The sequence below is a fragment of the Amblyomma americanum genome, chromosome 7 (genome assembly GCF_052857255.1).
Source record: "Amblyomma americanum isolate KBUSLIRL-KWMA chromosome 7, ASM5285725v1, whole genome shotgun sequence".
In the NCBI taxonomy this organism is placed as follows: domain Eukaryota; kingdom Metazoa; phylum Arthropoda; class Arachnida; order Ixodida; family Ixodidae; genus Amblyomma; species Amblyomma americanum.
The window spans coordinates 44,736,699-44,750,845 of record NC_135503.1 but is presented as its reverse complement, the minus strand read 5'-3'; the positions used below and the strand labels follow the sequence as shown (position 1 = coordinate 44,750,845).

At 48.0% G+C, this 14,147-nt stretch overlaps 1 protein-coding gene across 1 annotated transcript in view; it reads right to left on the bottom strand.

Annotated features, from left to right (window-relative positions):
• Window positions 1-14,147, bottom strand: part of LOC144099003 (rho GTPase-activating protein 18-like) — a 201,440-nt gene that overhangs the window by 47,456 nt on the left and 139,837 nt on the right. The window lies entirely within an intron of this gene.

The window sequence follows — 14,147 nt, the reverse complement described above, 5'->3', positions numbered from 1 at the left end:
GTATCTTTGTGATTAGAACACAGTACCCCATCGATAGTAAGCAACTTCAATTCGTCTTCAGTGTTCCCTTGATAGTTCAGGGCTGGCACCTGAACACTAGCCAGCATGGGGGGGATATGAACGGGATAAATTTTGAGAAGGAAGAAAGACAAATATGGGAAAAGGAGCGCGCAGGTAAGGGAACTATTTAGAGGGCTATATGCAATGGCTTTAGGCGCGGCACATTAACCGGGACAAGGGAGAAAAAAAATTATTTTAAATTGTTTACTGGTTCTAGGCAAATTTCACGTGGTGGTCCATGTTTATTTGAATTCCTTGCGCATCGTAAGAACGAAAAACACATTCAAGGAAAAAATTTGTATTTTTTAACTCGTTTAACTACGACAGCCTCACCATTGGCATGCTGAGAAAATAAATGAATGGCGGACAATATCAAATGCTTCAGCGAAGCCCACCTGATGCGAAGCAGGCTGTTCATGAGACCTGGAACAAGATTCGGGACTTGAGCGCGAAATGCTTAGTTCTTCTTTGTGGAGTTACTTTCTGAACACCACATCTGGAGAGGATTGATAACTGACAATGCATATTGAAGGCGATTTAATAGACTCTTCCAGATCTTTTATATCCACATTTGCATTTGGGCTTGCAACCTTGCGCAGGGCACGGTTTGTATGCTGAGTTCACTGCATACAATTAATGCACTAGTAGTTCGGCTCAGTGAGGAGCATGAGCAGGTCTTAGCATCGCCAGGTAGTAATTCTCAAATACGGAGGTCATCTGTTTCGTACTGGTCATCAAAGAGCCACCGGACATCATTTCCAAAATCAGTCAGGCCGTCGCTTGACGGTGCTGATCAAGCAAAGCTTCTTGCACCGGATGCTCACACTGCAAAGCACCGACTGGTACGAGATCTAACTCGAACATCCCTACAATGTTCTGCATCCCACTTCACGCTGGCAATTTCACCAATTTACAATCGAGGCGCTTCCCATTGTGATTCGTACATGTTGCCCAGATCCTTCAGGTGAGTCTCTTTTTGTAACATTCCAATGGAGAAACTTTAATCAGTGCACCCTTGCGACTGCAAAACGTTCCGTAAACATTTCCAAAGCGGCATATAAAATAGTGTTGCTTTATTAGGGAAACATACTTACAGCCAGAGCGTTCACGAGTACCAAATTTCCGCACATAAACTAGCGCTGAATTCAGCTTCCAAAACTTCTGCTGAGGCACGAAGTTAAAACGATCGCTTTCGCTGATCCCCACAACCATCACATAACGGACAGAGAACAAAATTGGCAGTTTCACGTAACAGCACATGGGAAAGGAGAGCTGAGTATACATACTGAATGAGTGTCATGGAAAAATGAGCATTGCTTGATGCTCCAGTATTGATATACCTTGCACCTTTAGTACCCCGAGGAAAATCATCGCTACTTCTTTCCAATGAGAGTGAGGAAAGGTGTAATCACTCAAGCGGCACGCATGAGAGAAATCCACCAGTATAGAACGACGTACAGCGCCCACAATCTGGTAAGCTACTCACGCCTTTAACAGACTGATGCGTTCTACTACATCTTTAAAATCGTGCACGTTGACCAGTCATTATGGCTTCCTCTATAGCAAAGAAATCGAATCATACTAAGTGCTCGCCAGTGCCGGTGTGATAAGAAAGGGTTAACGCAGCCTGGCTATATACGCCCACTGCAGGGCAGAGGACACTCCCATGTCTCTCCAATTAACCCTGTCCTGTGCCAGCTGCGCCCACCCCATCTCCGCAAACTTCTTAATCTCATCCGCCCATCTAACTTTCTGCCACCCCCTGCTACGCTTGCCTTCTCTTAGAATTAAGGACCAGCGGTTACCCTGCCTTCGCATTACATGCCCTGCTCAATCACATTTTTTTCCTCTTGATTTAGACTAGGATGTCATTAATCCGCATTTGTTCCCTCACCCACTCTGACCGCTTCCGGTCTCTTAACGCTACACCTATCATTCTACCTTATAGAATTCCATATGGTTGTTGGGATATGCATGGCGAAGCATATCCCGAACCGCCAGAGGGCTTCCTGAACCACCAACGTCAGGACTTCACCCCTCGTGCTTCGATGTTCAGTGGCAACGGTGATGCTCGTCGCTGGCTGGAGGACCCAACAGGCGTGACGAAAACAGGCTACGCCTTGGCGAGCATCGTGTGCGAATGTGTCAATAAATACGGTCGGATAAACATCAAATGCTTTCCTTATAAAAATAGTCTAAAGACAGTCTATAGACTTCTTATAAACTCTATTGCCTTCCTATAGATATTCCTTTTTGTCTATTCATAGTCTACAGACTGTTTATACAGAAAAATTTAATAAAAGTGTATGGCCATATGTCTAGATTGTCTATAGACTGTCTATGGAATTTGTACTGCCTAAAGACTATTATCTAGGGTTTGTCTATTGACAGCCTAGACTTTATAGACAGAAGTCTGTAGACATTCTATAAACTGTCTAAAGAAATTCTTGTAAGGGATTGCTCCTTAAGATACCTCAGAAACCTCAGAAACATTATTCGAAACATTATCAATACATCAGAAATATTATCAGAAGCTTCCGTCGACCATTAAGCTGCAAACAACTCAACTTGCGCGCCTATCGGCTCCGTGCGCTGCAGTTTGGCGCGCGCGAGTGGCGCCACCTGGTTAACAGCGGTGGCGAAACGCGGACGCAGCCAACGCAGCTCTCGTTCAGTTTGCAGTGAGCGAGGCGAGAGGTAAAGTGTTTCGTCCGAAGGCGAAAGCAAACTTCGATAATTATGGGTGCTCGACCTACTGCTGTGTTTACCAATGTCATAACATCTATAAAAACACTACAGTCAAGCTATCTAATGTATTTTAACGCTTTCCTTGGACATCGTGCATGCTCGCTCATGCTCAGAGGGTCTGCTGGACATGAGTGCATTGTGGAATTAAATTAATGAGTGTGAACAGGGAAAGGGTTTACACTGACTGGGGTGTTTTGAACGTGCCGCCAATGGTAGAAGTTGCTTTATGTCTTTATGTAGAGGCAAGGAATGGGCTCAGTCAGTCACAGGAAATGGTCTACGATGAAGTTCTTGGAGCTAGCATCTGAAGTTTATGTCTTCGTTTGTTATGCTCATCTGTGGTTCAGCGTGTAAATTTTGTTTCTAGGTTTTTTTTTCGTGCGTGTGTATACTGTGGGAGCGACGTCGTAATTCTGAGAGTGCTTGTGTCGTTTTTAACATTGTTTCACCTAACTTTTGTGTATTTATTTGCATCATTTTATTTCCTACAGTGGTTTAAAATTTTGTATAATTGTTCCATTTCTGAGATCTCAAATTCTGTTCTGGACGAATGAAAATAAAAATAGAGTGTGGTTCAAATTTCCCTATAAATATATTTCTTGAATTTCACAACATCGCTAAATCCTTAATTTCTGGAATTAATCTTCTGATTTTAATGGGGTTTATCGTTCCACTGCAACTCAGACTATAAGAGTCGCCATAGTAGGAGGTTCCAGATAATTCCAACCACTCGGGGTTGTTTAACGTGCACTGACGTCGCACAGTACACGGGCCTCTAGAATTCTGCCTTCATCGAAATGCGACCGCCGCAACCAGGGTCGAACCCGAGTCATTTGGGTCAGCAGCTGAGCACCATAACCACTGAGCCACCGCGGCGGCCTTTCTAGAGTTAAGTATTGACGAAAAAAAAAAAGACGACCAAAATAATTCAGGTAACTTGGTGCCTTCATGGAATTCCTGAAATGAAAGTCCTCTAACTTTGGGAGATACTCAGCAAGAAACCCATCGTGTTTTTGTGTGCTTAGAGCTATGCTTCCCTGAGGGAAAAACACAACGTAAAGCAGTGTCGATCGTGCAGGGTGTAGAACACTATGGTATGATATATATGTGTAGTAAATTTGCGTGTTCCGCAATTCCAGCCGACCATTCACATAGTGGATGTCACATTGGATGTAAATTACATAGCTGATTTCATTATCTGAGGCAATCGGTGACTTGTTTCTCAAATTGGCAGAGGTAATCTCAATAAGCTCAACTACGCTGCCGGATATTGCACTGCCGTCGGGACTGCAAATTTCCAAAAAGTGGGCCATGGTTGCTCGGAATCGGTGATCAGCTGAACCTGAAAGCAATCGAAACTAAACGTAGCAGCGGTGGCGGCAACGCTTTCAATGCGTTGAAATCAGCAGAGAAGCAGGCGTTGACTTAGAATGGCATCGCGGTCAGTGCACGTCTGCTATGCGGCCGGGCTGACGCGAACGCATCGGGCATGTAGGAAGGCGCAGGGACACCATGGAGGGGGGCGTGCGCTCTCCCCTCGAGATCGGCAGTGACTGAGCGTCCGGTTAACGCGGCGAGTGCCACGAGGCGGGGCTGGCGATGCCGTCGCTGCTGGCGCCACCATACCAGCGCACGGAGCCCATAAGCCAAAACGCGAAGCCTCAAGCATGGTCGAAGCAGCCGCTGCGGCGACAAACGTCCCGTGGTGCCGCAGGATATAAAAGTGGGGCTGGCGGTAGATGGCGCCACCCTACAATTTCTCACCTGTCTCGAATGCAGGTAGACCCTTTTCAATGGAGAGTTCCAAGCAATTTTACAGGTTTTGTCTCGAATTAAATTGATATAAATTCAAGTTGAGAGCGGGATGACGGAAAGTGTGATAAAGGAAAGAGAAGGAAAATGAGAGAGAGAGAGAGAGAGAGAGAGAGAGAGAGAGAGAGAGAGAGAGAGAGAGAGAGAGAGAGAGAGAGAGAGAGAGAGAGAGAGAGAGAGAGAGAGAGAGAGAGAGAGATGTCCAGAGCTCGAAGTATTTCATCCCAGGTGTCCGGATTTTCGAAAGACGGGAAAATAGCCCTAAGACAGGGGGCGGCGAGAAGACAAACAGATATCTCTCTTTCGTCACTATGCGTGCTTGCACTCTGAGGGGGTATTTAAGGGAGAGCCCATAACGCCTCCTTCGATAAACAAATTTTCTGTGGAGAAAACCGCGCCGGATCTCATTGTCCGGACGAAGAGAAAGTTATGAAAATACAGTGTACAGATGCCCTCCCCCCCCCCCCCCTCCCTCCAAGGTTCACCCGGAATTCCGCCCCTACTTACACTGTTTACAAGGGTAGACGTGCGGGCTAGTTGGTGGTTCGTACTTCTTTTAAACAGCGCAAAAGACGCGGACGCAGAAGGGACACACGGGACACACACAGCGCTGTGTGTGTCCTGTGTGTCCCTTCTGCGTCCGCCTCTTTTGCGCTGTTTAAAAGAAGTACACTGTTTTTCCGTCTTAAGTTCCTATACGCACTGTACTGACTGGGGAAACTAGCGTTACGCTTGCTCTCGTGACTATCAACCGACGCTGCGCTCCGTTAGGATATTGGACTTACCGCATTTCCGGAGCCCTCCACTACGGCGCCTATTACTTCCTTTCTTCTTTCACTCCCTCCTTTATCCCTTTCCTTACGGCGTGGTTCAGGTGTCCGCCGATATATGAGACAGATACTGCGCCATTTCCTTTCCCAAAAAACCAATTATTATTATTATTATTATTATTATTATTATTATTATTATTATTATTATTATTATTATTATTATTATTATTATTATTATTATTATTTCGTGTACCAGACATACGGTGTAATTAATTAGTAATCTACGTAAGCGAATCACCCTGGTACATGGGAGTTGGCATAGATACATACATGCCGCCCGTGTCATCTAACACTATCAAACGCGGTAAAAACACACATCAATGTTTTACTCAGCTTTTTTTTTCTGACACAGAAACTTTCTCCAAAACAGGAATACTTTGGCCTTCCATGATTTCACACCAACGGCTACAGACTTCGTGGCCTATATCTTTCCCCGCGGCTCTATGCGCTCAAAATGCCCCCTTTCAAGTCAGATCCATACGGAACGTCAGCTACTCCAGCCAGTGACCGCGTTGACCGCAGTGTTGCTCAAAGGCAACAAACGGCATCGCGCAAGAATAACTCTCACTGAAGCCAAAGCAAAAGGGAAAAAAATAAGTCGAGAATAGCAGAAGCAGCTGCAAGGGACACGGAAAAGCTGCACACGGCATAGAGAAAGCGTAACGCTTCACTAGCGGCTCACGTTTGCACAGGAAAAACAAAAACAGTGTTACCGGGCGCCCTCCGCAAAATGCTAACTCGTGCGATGCAGTAACCTGTGCCGCCCAGCACCCGCATCGCCTGCCTGTCCGCGAGTTTTCCTCGGTGAATTTTGAAGTGATCGTTAGGCAGTGCTCCGGTCTTGCGTTACGCTTACCTCAACGTGAAGATAGGGTGAATTGTACCCACTAACCTTTCCCGTTTTTTTTTTTTCTTCTAGTAGCGCTGCAGCCGCCCTGTAGTATATTTAACGAGCCTGCATGCTTTCAAGCTTCATGAGCAAAACAAAGTAATGTTCAGCAGAACTCAATTTGGGGCTAGTTGGTTCTTCTTAATTCCAAAACTGGCCGGTTTTGAGTGAATAAAACAATGCAGGGACTTCACTTAATAAGAAAATGCTTTCTACGACAAGTCTGGCCAAAAAGTGAAATTTATACACTTAAACTGACGATGGGTCGTCAACTTCTCATAAGGAGATGGAGGAGGAAAATTTTTATAAGCGCTCAACGAGCCTGCGTGATTGCATTTCGCTCATAGGCATTTCACTCCAGTCTTGCGCCTTTAAAATAGTACTTTGCGCTCACGTGAACAGTGCGGCTGTTGGTACTGTGCCCTTTACGCCAGAAACTCGCTTTGCACCGAAGAAAGAAGTTTAAGAAGCATCTATTTGTTACCCGCTTCTTTTACGTGCTTTATGAAGTTGCTAAGTAGTAACTAAAATTGATGAACGAATTGAAGTCAAGAACAAACGAGCTGAGAAAAGAAAATTGAAATAATCCGTACATCACGCAGACAATTTAGGTTCGGTAAACTTGCACTTAGAAGCAGCTTGCGCTAACCACACCGAACAAATATAGCCCAAATGAAGTGCACCAAGCGACAATGTTTCTCTCGGAAATACGATATTAACGCGAAAGGTGTGCACAAGCTACAGCATATCGTCGCCACTGGTCGCGCAAGTAAATACACATGCACAAAACCGGTCGTATATTATGCGAGATTTAATAATGCCTTAATTGCAGGCGGGCCATGGTCGGTTCCCACCTCCTATATCAGGGAATGCAGGTCGCACTAAACGGCGCCAGGATAATAAAGCCAAGGAACAGCTATTCAATGCAAGTTACGTCGGGATAATAAGCGGTGTATGCTGCTCGAGCTTCGACTATAGACTTCACCGCCGCCCAACTTCCTTTCAGCGCCCGCTGTTACATTAGGTGAGGAGGCCAGCGTTGTTATCTGGAGGCCCACGATCTTTTGTTCATATCCGTGGTGGTCCTGCTTGGCAAAAGCTCGTCCGCTCCTGGCAGTAAAAGGCACCTACGAGTTAAGGCGGCTAGTAGTATATGTTTCAGAACGCACGCCATAGCCACAAACACCACACAACGAAGAATAGAAAAATTAACACGTTTGCTTAAGTTTCAATTCTCTAGCCCCGGCGAGAACTCGACCTCACGTCCGGATCAAACAGGAGGTAACTGAACTTTGTTACTTCAGAAGATGCAGATACTTAGCTGCGCATATCTGCGCCGAATATAGAACCCTCGGAGTGGGCGCCTTGTCTGTTTTCTCGCCGTAGGACCTCCAAGCAGATTGTGAAACTTCGCGAACAAGGAACTCTGCAGCGAGCTGCATACACTACGGTGAGTAGTACCTTGGACGAATCCCATCCTGAGAACAAAACTCTACAAGGCGAAGGCCTTTTCACCTCCTTGTCGCCCGGCAGGTATTTTTCTTTGCTGCCTCGTCTAAAACCACGCAGTACCATCAAAGGTAGGATACGCGCTGAGCCAGTCATTAGCGCTTGAACAGCGCATTTGTTAATTAACGAAGAACGAGACAAGCCTCTTTGCTGTCACAGTGAGTCTTCGCAGCGTCTCTTCCTTCGGCTCTAGGAAGAACGCAACCAAAGCATGGATGCGTATTGGGCAGTGGAGGAACACGCCGAGGAGCATCGTTTCGACGACAACAAATACAAAGAGTAGATTGGGCAAGAAAAAGTACTGAAAAAAAATTGCCCGCCTCGCACCAACAACAAATACATAAAGTGGTGGTTTGTGGGGGTTTAACGTCCCAAATCGACTCGGGCTAAGAGGGACGCCGTGGTGAAGGGCTCCGGAAATCTCGACCACCTGGGATTCTTTAACGTACACTGACATCGCACAAAGGTAGCGTAAGCAGATAAAAAACAAATAAAAATAATATTGCCCGGACCACACCGCGTAAGGCACAACGGGCTAGCAACAAATACATAAATTAGAAAGTGCGGGAAAAAGAAGTAAATTTCCCTGCCCGCACGGGCTAGCAACAAATACATAGATTATATTGGGACCAGAAAAAGAAATAAGAAAAACGTGTAACGGTCCGCAACACTAAGCCAAAAATACAAAAATTATTGTGGGGCCATAAAAAGAACGAAATTAGTGTTGTCCAGCCCGCACCGAGCAACAAATACAGTGCGACAGCAGTTGCTAACCGTCCTGTTAGGATGGTAGCTATCACTGACACGTGCACAGGGCACAACATGCAAAGCCATGCAACGCAACGCCACGACACGCCAAGCTATGCGATGGCATGGCATGCCATAACATGCAACGACATGCCATTCTATGTCATGCTGCGCTATGGCAGTCTAAGCAGCGCCACGCCACGACGTCATACGCACGCGTGCCCACACACACAAACCAAGCCTATCAAAGAGCAAAGCTGAGAACTGGGGCAAGCATTCTCGCACCAACAGCAGCAGCAGCAGCGATGGCGGCAACGCTTCCCGCGCGTTTCTCGGCCTCCGCGGGTGCGATGCGCGCCGAAGCGTGTCACCCGAGGAGGAGAAAGAGAAACGGCTCTCCTCACTCACACCGCGGCGTCGTGAGCGCATGGAAAGGAAGAGGTGCACTTTTTCGGCGCGGCGCGTCGTTCGGCGTCTGCACGCGGCAGACGCGGCGACCACGCCGCGAAGCCCTTGGCCCCTGGGGGCCATGAACCAGGTCGGGTCACGGCGGCGTTGTTACGCAAGCCCCGCGGAAGCTTCACGGCCGCAAAGGCCATTGTCATCTCCTGCTTTGGAAAAGCAGAAGACGCTCCTTTTCCACCGACCATTACTCTCTCCACGCTCTCGCAACGCACGCGCATTGTGTACGTGACTGTCTCAGTTCGCATTCTCAGGTCGCAAGCGACCAGCGCGTTCCACCGTCAGTCAGGGTAACGTTTTCCCATACGCTATACGGAATGGGTCGAGTGACGCGCCGCTGCGTGCTTTAAAAAAAAAATTGAAGAGAATGGGTGGTTTTGTCAGTTTAGCTGGAAAGGAGTACGTCCTCATTTGTTTCATAAGTGTGCTTCCTTCTCTGCGTAAGAAAAGAATAACACCACGACGGCTGAAAAAAAAAAAAAAAGATGCGGCGCTGCGGTCTCTCGCTTTGCTTAACCACGCTTTCCCTCTTGCGTTCATGAACACCCGAGGTGGTATCCTCCAAACCTCGTGGGTGAAAAACCAAATGTGGCGGCGGAAATTATTCCGGAGCCCTCCACTACGGCACCTCTCTCTTCCTTTCTTCTTTCACTCCCTCCTTTACCCTTCCCTTACGGCGCGGTTCAGGTGTCCAACGATACATGAGACAGATACTGCGCCATTTCCTTTCCCCCAAAAAACCAATTATAAGCGTGCCGCCTCCACCTTTGCCGCTGAGCCCCCCCCCCCCCCCCTTTCTCTCTCTTTCTTTCCTTCTGTTTTCTTCACTTCTCACTTTTTTTATCCCTTATTTCTTTTGCTTTCCTTACTTTCCTTCTTATTTCTTTCTTTCCATTTTGCGCACACTAATACGGGTCGTTAAAGGAGAAACTGAGCGAGGAAAACAACCTGCACCCTGCTTCACATACCTGGACTGGTCTGAATAGTTTCGCAGGCGCAGAAAAACAACTCAGCCTCCGAGTATTTTTGATGCTGTTGCTGAAGGCGTTTCCTCCAGCACTTAAATCTGCGTAGTAAAAATAGCGGCGCAGGACAATGGCGAAAACTTCTTTTCCTGCCATCAAGAGCACGATGCCTTAGAATTACAAGGACTGTGCTAAAAGCCCTTCGTTCCCCATTTTTCAGAGGGCTGAGAGAAGTAGGAGGAAAATTGCAGCCCGGCATCTGTAATTACGTAAAGCATATCCGGTGTTTTGCAAGAAATGCTTGTAGCCACGTGTATATTGTTTATGTTCACGAGTAGCTGTGTAGCAACCGTTGGCTCTTGCATCTCCCTGCCTTCGGACTGCTTGCATGTGAGAATAAACGTAGTCCACTCAAATCACTGCAATATCTCAGCTGCGTATTCGTCTTCCCAGCCAAATTATTCATCCGGGAACGATTTGGCAAGCGAAAACGAGAAGATCCGGCACGCCAGTCGGACACCACGCGACGTGTCTCCATAAAGTCAGACCACCGACCCTTAAATATGCACTGGCGCGACCTTGTTCTCCATGTATGTTATACAAGTGGCCACAGCCAAAAATAAAAAAAAACAATGTTATGATGGTGATGATGATGGTGGTGGTGGATTTTTATGGCGCAAGGGCATCTGTGGCCAAAGAGCGCCATGGCAGGTTATTTTTTCTAGTCAAGGTGGGGTCAAAGACCAAATTTCTAAGCATTTCACCCTGATTAAGCCGAGCACCAGGCCAGGGAAGCTTGAACCTATTGTATCACCGGTGGGTACCCGGCGGCACTGGGGATCGAACCCCGAACCTCCCGCATGCGATGCGGATGCTCCAGACCACTTGGCCACCGCTGCGGTTAAAAAAAATGAAAAAATCAGTAATAGGAAATATCTCGCTGCATTCGGACCAGCATGGCTTACTCTACCCGCAACATTAACAGACTGGTTAATGCTAGCCAAGTACGTAAAACAAGTATTGCGACTGCAGAAATAAGGTCGCTCACGCCTCTGTTTCTTAATGAGATCTGCTTCTTGATGATGATAACCTCTAGCAAAGCTAATATACACGCATGCATTGCCACGTCGTTCATCGTCCCAGTTCAGAGACAATGGTATTACTATGCGCATATCTATCAGCCCGCGGACCAAAATGAGGAATAAAAAAAAATAGCATGCGTGCGCCACACTTTCGGCACCATACGCTACTTTCTGCCTGTTGCCCGCAATTCGAACCAGCCACACTTCATCTTCACTCGTTGAATGCCATCCTTATTACGTATAGCCGACATCAACCCACAACGTCCCTAACGCAATCTACAAAGAAAACAAAAAGGTGGCGGGTAGTATCGCAACATAGACCTTGGCGTCGAAACAGCAAAGCGTATCAGACCGGGCGACGGGTCTCGACGTACTGTGTCATCCATATATAACGACAAAAGCAAACAAATGAAATGAAACAAACCTACGCGGTCGCGGGAAAGCACCGCTCAGGCGAACACGTTCGCCCAGGTACGTAGGCCAGCAAGAGGTGATCTGGCGACTCCCTCTCCCAAGATGCTCGGGAGTGGGTTCCCTGCTTTTACCCGCTCGATGGCGCGCCCAGCGAAGAGCAAGAGCCACACACTGCGTGCGACGAGACAAAACTCTCGCTCGCGGAGAGCGAAGAACGACCCAGGTGCACAGAGTGCGGTACAGACAAGGCCGCGGCAGCATCTCTGCTGGCCCTCGAATCCCGCTCGGGCGAGCCGTATAGTATTTGGAGGACAAAGCAGGAAAAGCGCCACACGCAGATAAGCCTGCTCTGGAGCGCTCCTCCGATGGCCGAAATTCGGAGCAGCGATGGAGAGGCTCCCCAGCAGCAATCGTTAGGTCTTGGAGATGGGTGGGGGAAGGAGGGGGGTAACCGCGTCGAAATCGAAAAGACTCTTTGCTCTGCGTTCGCGGCGAAATGCTGTTACCGCAGAGCGGACCCAAACGAGAGCTCTTCCCATATATGAACCGTTTCGTTTATACTTATCGCGATTCGTTCCAGCCGTGGCTCACCTTGATCGATTCACTCGCGCTATAGTGAAGGTCCTAGTTTGGAAATCACCAGTTTCGTCAAAACTTCTACATCGCTATGGCGATCCAGTTTTTGGCACCGATTTCATAAGCCGAAACTATTACTTGAAACAACAAACAGGTGGACGGTTCATTTAGACTCGTATAGCGCTGGTCCGCCTACACAAAATGGAGCTAATTAATACCTGTTCGGCGGATGATTGCACGAGCCAGAAGCATCTCTCAAGGCTGCGTGCCGTTGCGTAACACACATCTATATACAGCGCGTGGCCCACCGTAGCGCCACGCTAATAGCACCGTTCCTCTCAAGGCTGCATTAATCAAGACGCTCCTTATACGGAGGATTCGTGTTGTTCGCAATGGAGGCCTCAACAGGAGCCGATGAGAATGCTCACGCAAGCGTATCATGTCCCGGTTGTCCGCCGAGTCGCGTCTGCGCCGAAGCGACTTAACCATTTAGACGACGGGTAATAAGAGCGCCAATTTTCGAAAGCACCCTGAGGCTGCTGAGGCTGCTGTTGCGTGCACGGACAGGGCATTGGCACGGTGTTTCCTCGACCTATGCCTCGCCCGAACTCGCTGACGACCGTCGCGCACTGAGTTCAGTCTCAGTGTCATGCGTACCGCAGTTCAAGCGCTCACTGCCGACACGTTGCAGTTTCCTCGGAGGAAACAAAGAATCTCTGTGGGGCTGCTTTTTTTTTTTTTCCCGCGCACTGCTCGTAATGGCGTGCCTCTGGCGCGTAGCGTATGTGCACAGCACCACACCAGGAAGGTAAAGCATTGGGAGCTTAACGAAATAAGGAAAAACGAAAATAGGACGCCAGTAAAGGAGAACAGGTTTTTATCTTAACCACTTCATAACTCGATCCCTTCCCCTACTCGGTCCTTTAAGCGCCGCATGCAATAAGACTCACTGTAAATGATGTTACACTGGTGCAAACAGCACGAGGTCCGAGTCTAAGGTAGTCAAAATGATGAGGTTACATCATCATGAATTGCATATACTTTCTTTATTGCCACTGTTAATTTACGTGTCTGCTTTTTGTTCCTAGTATTTCTGCTCTTATAAACTAAGTTTAAAATAACAGGAGAGGAAATAAAGTGATATAGATAACCCCGAATCTAAGAAAAATAGCAGTGCTAAAGCATGCAACCGCAGAAGAAGAAAGAACGAGCACAAGCGCTGCTCCGAAAGCAATGTTCCCGGAGACACCTCATTTAAAAGCTGATGTGAGTGAGTGAGTGAGTGAGTGAGTGAGTGAGTGAGTGAGTGAGTGAGTGAGTGAGTGAGTGAGTGAGTGAGTGGGTGGGTGGGTGGTGAGTGAGTGAGTGAGTGAGTGAGTGAGTGAGTGGGTGAGTGAGTGAGTGAGTGAGTGAGAGAGTGGGTGAGTGAGTGATGTGAGTGAGTGAGTGAGTGAGTGAGTGAGTGAGTGAGGTGAGTGGGTGGGTGGGTGGGTGGGGTGGGTGGGTGGGTGGGTGGGTGAGTGAGTGAGTGAAGTGAGTGAGTGGGTGGGTGGGTGGGTGGGTGAGTGAGTGAGTGGGTGAGTGAGTGAGTGAGTGAGTGAGTGAGTGAGTGGGTGGGTGAGTGAGTGAGTGAGTGAGTGAGTGAGTGAGTGAGTGAGTGAGTGGGTGAGTGAGTGGGTGGGTGGGTGGGTGGGTGGGTGGGTGGGTGGGTGGGTGGGTGGGTGAGTGAGTGAGTGAGTGAGTGAGTGAGTGAGTGAGTGAGAGTGGCCTGAGCGAGTGAACTGAGGATCGAGCTTTTCGAACAACATGTATGCAATGTAAGAGTTTTACCGACAACCATCCACTTACCCACCTGCCACTATTAATTTGAGCGCACACACCTGCGTTACATCACTGTTCTCTCTGCATATCCTAGTCAAATGACACATGTTTGGGCACAAATCGCCTCGAATACACGCGGCATGTTCGCAAGTGAAGCATCACCGCAAAGCAACGGGCAGGAAAGCGGCCGAGGTGAACAGCCGAGTGGCGTCGGTCTCAAGATCAAGGCTAC